The following is a 4,148-nucleotide window of genomic DNA, read 5'->3' as shown; positions in this document are numbered from 1 at the left end:
CTTATATAATATGTAAAATGTTTGTTTTCCCCCACATACCTTTTTGGTCATGGTTGTAGAAAACAAATACGTGTACCTATCCTGAGGAATAACATTCAAAATATCGTTAGTGCTTTTTCAAAATCCTCATTCAGCAACCTATCTGCCCCATCTAGGACTTATTAAATAAATGAAAATATTATTTCAACAATATATACATAACTAACAATCAATAAGAAATGCAAGTCACAAGGTAGGTAGTTTAATACTCACTTACTCCAATTATATCAAGCAGCAACTAACATGGATGCCTTGAGACATTGGCATTCATATCATGAAGGTGAAAATTAACAAAGCAGAATTTGGTAGTTCAACAATGGAAAATTTATTTAACAGAGCTTGTAAGAAATCTAATACAATAGATTTATCAAAGCTAAAAGACAAAGGGATGCCTCAATAAAAAGTGTGGAAAAAGAATAACAAAACTTTTATAAAATAAGACTTAGTCATTGTTTTAAAAAAATCCTCTTTCAAACTAAAATGTGACCATGAATATTAAATAAAAAAAGGGGATTTGAGAAAATAAAAGGCAAGAGTAGAAAAGATTCTTACCAAATATTTTAACATACGAAGAGAAAAACCTTTAGTATTGGTAAGGTGATCCACAAGGCGTCCAGGAGTTCCAACCCACAGGATAAATACCAATTGTTTATAAAAAAGGATATTCAAATGTATTCTTTGTTCTGAGATACCTATTTCCAGATCAACTGTTTATGTGTGTCCTAAAAATTGATAGTAACTTAGAAACTAGCTAGATACCCCTTGCCCTAATTCTCTGCAAGTGTATCATAAAGAAACTATACCTTGCTAACCTAGATGACATCAATATCATACAAGGGAAATTCATTCATATAGTGCAGTCAACCAATATATCAATATTAAAGAAGAAGACTATGATGGCCACATATCAAGCATAAGTATACTAGATGCCATGTAGCGTAATCTCTATCAGTACATCTTAAAAAATAAGAGCATGTTTGGTTAGGGGAATAGGAATGCATTCCTCCCCAAATCAACGGGCCCACCACCAAACGCTGATTAGGGATTCCATTCCCTATTCTTTTTTTCTTTTTCATTTTTTGCAAGCTTCAACAATCTTCTCCTACGTTTCCCTTCCATTGATTCATCAGGTAATTTTTTTTCCTTCTTTATGATTTTTTCTTCTTACGTTTGGGTACTTAAAACTGATTTCTGCCCTCAACTTCATCTTCTCCTATGTTTCTTTTTTTTAATTTATTTTATCAGGAACGAAAAAATGTTTTTTCACTCTTTGCTTAAAATCGATTTCTTGGGTTAGGGCAGGGAAGATCATTTTTTTCTTTTCTTTCTACTCCTAACTCTACAGCAGCTTGACAGGTGATTACCAGTTTCAAAGAAGCTCGCACTTCCTTGTTCATTTTACAGGTTAGTTTTGCTTCTCCTCAAATCTGCAATATTTGTTATATTATTCACCAAAATAAACCTCATCCACTTACCTGGTCTTGATCTGAATCTTTTGTTTTCCTAATTTTGATTCTTTTTAAAGTATTTCACATGATTTCCATTGGGCTTTTCTTTGACTGATTTTATTGTATGTTTGGTTGAACAGATGAAAAGTTTTTGAAGGTGGTTCTCTTCTTGTTCTTTGATTGTTTTCCGAATGGCTTCTGATTTCGACTAGTTGAGTTCTGTTTATTTGCATTTCTTGAAATTTTCTAATGATAACACTGTGGGTTTTAATATTAAGAGGATGTTAACATTGTGGGTTCTAATGATATATTCACTTTTTTAACATCTTTTATGTTTTGGTGCTTCGATGTCCATATGTTTTAACATCTTCTATACTTTTCTGTATTGATTGTTTTGTTTTTTTGTTTTTAAAGATATTTCAGATTGTTATTTGATACAGATTTTACTCATGTAAATATGAAATGAAACAAAAGAGATCAATAATTTTAATAGATTTAGAGCAAGGGACGCATACATTTGTGTTAATTTTTCTGGAAAAAGTAGATATTTTTTTATTTCTCCAAGTAAAGCAGGTAGTAGAAACTTAATAGAATAATGCTGCTGTTACTAGCAGCATTCAGGTGATAAACAAACAACCTGATTCATTTTTAAACTACATAGCTTGGAAGATTACTAGCTACATATAACAGGCAGAAACACAATACAAAACTACTTATTTGTTTTGGTTTGGTAATGCAGGCTTCTACTCTCACTCAACCCTTCATTAGTACTCTATCCAAATTGCTTACTAAATCATTGATACAATTTTTCAATAGTTTGAGTTGTTGGACAGTCCATTCATCCAAAACCTCATATTTTGCTACAGACTTGGCATCCATGGTTTTTTCAGGTTGAAACATTGCTCCCCTTTGGTGGTGTATTACCAAACTTCCAGTGTAATTGACTAAATCTATCAGGTAAAACATCACCTGCTACTACATTTTAATTTGTTCCACATCAGAAATTCCTTTCAAATTTTCTGCTGTGATCTTTACTTTTATTGAATCAATGTTACTATCCTTAGAATTACGCAACAACATCATTTCAGCTGTGAAGAAGTCGGCAGCACTTAACCGTCCTGGCGCTGAAAACATGAAAGTAAGGCAACTATCAGATGCCATACATGATGAGGTTGGGTAAGTGGACCTTGTTGTCAAAGTTATTTATGACTTTAAACTTAAGAACTTCATTTATATGTGTATATATGCATATAAGAGTGAAAATTAAGAATCCATATTGGATTTCTTAGTTGAAATAATGTGTGTTCCCGAATAAAATGCTTGCATCTTTCTTTATGGTGTGTTTTATTTATGAGAAACCTGGTTATTAAAAATTTCAGCATTGGGAATAATAAGATATGAATATAAGTATAAATTGGGAGCAGTTTGTGAGACGAATATCAACTCAGAGTTCCGTTAGCTATTCAACAGTATGTTAGATTTTTCACTTAATCTTCACATTTGCTTCACCAGCTATAAGTTCTTGTTGGTCGTTTCCATGTAGTCAATAATGTTGATGTTAATGTGACACTTCAAATTTTTATAGTGATTAGGAACAAAGTGATGGGCCAGATTTCAGATAGTCTCTGGGAAATAATAAGATCGGAAGGTAGCATGAGAATTGAAATTACAGAAACAGTTGTTTCCCACAGAAATAATAATGAGAGTAAACTTGCAAGTTGTTTCCCATAGCCATCGTGATGTAAATGTTGCACTATAAATGGATCAGTCGTGAACCACTGAGACGGTATACCTCTTTTTCTGCTCTAATGGCCTTTCCTTTTTGTTTTCAGTTAGAGAGGGAGCCTTTTATCTGCTAATTGTAATAACCCGGTTCCATATTCCTTTTTGATAATTTTTTCTATGCTAGCATTCTTGAGAATCAGCAAGGGGTTACTAATATTGTAAGAGGCTGTTTTACTAAAATAACCATTCTTATTGTCATCTGTTTGTTTTCACTAGTTCCTAATCTCTGTTGCTTTATTTGATTGTTACTAATAACTGGTTTATTTGAGCATTTGAAAATGCACAAGGTAGGGATCTGAAAATTGAAACTGTATGTACCTCTTATTTGAACGACTTTCTAAACTTTGTATCGACTCTGTATCTCCCATTTTTTGGAGAAATTTACCTTAATTCCAGCAGCAAACAGGCTGATTTTCCAATGTTTCTATTTCATATAAATGCACTTTGTAGGACTTCTTTGGCACATGAAATGACCATATTAATTCTTTTCATGGATTTTTCTCTTAAACCTTTCTACTTATTGTTGTTGTTGATCTTCTGATAGACATTATTACTATTTACCTTTTTTAAACAACTTCATTATCACGTATTGATTTTGAGTTTAGAAAAGCAAAGATACTCCACATCTATAACTGGATGTAATTGATGAGCGTTAGATATAGGTATGTACTTGACATACCCTTGAGTGAATTCACCAATTTTATATTCTGATTTTGCTCGAGTAAATGGCATTAAGTTACCTTGTGAAAAAGATGAATTTGCCTCACCAACATTTGTCAAAGTCCTTGTGCATATTTGAGATGGTCTTAATTTGACAGAAAATGAAGTATAGTTTAACTCTCCTTGCGGTTTACTTGGCATTTCTTAGTACTTGGC

General features: G+C 32.4%; 1 long non-coding RNA gene across 3 annotated transcripts; it reads left to right on the top strand.

Annotated features, from left to right (window-relative positions):
• The first annotated feature begins 945 nt into the window (after positions 1-945).
• On the top strand, positions 946-3,691 carry LOC105798155 (uncharacterized). 3 transcript variants are annotated; one of them, XR_008188892.1, is made up of 5 exons: positions 968-1,169; positions 1,388-1,443; positions 2,354-2,444; positions 2,552-2,663; positions 3,073-3,691. It is a non-coding gene; the product is annotated as an uncharacterized LOC105798155 (long non-coding RNA). The 3 variants fall into 3 exon arrangements; XR_008188894.1 differs by having other exon boundaries at positions 946-1,169; positions 2,227-2,444; positions 2,552-3,691; XR_008188893.1 differs by having other exon boundaries at positions 965-1,169; positions 2,552-3,691.
• Positions 3,692-4,148: the final 457 nt, after the last annotated feature.

This window comes from Gossypium raimondii, chromosome 9, assembly GCF_025698545.1.
Source record: "Gossypium raimondii isolate GPD5lz chromosome 9, ASM2569854v1, whole genome shotgun sequence".
Classification (NCBI taxonomy): domain Eukaryota; kingdom Viridiplantae; phylum Streptophyta; class Magnoliopsida; order Malvales; family Malvaceae; genus Gossypium; species Gossypium raimondii.
The sequence above is the reverse complement of the archived record's forward strand: the minus strand, read 5'-3'. Positions and strand labels throughout refer to the sequence as shown.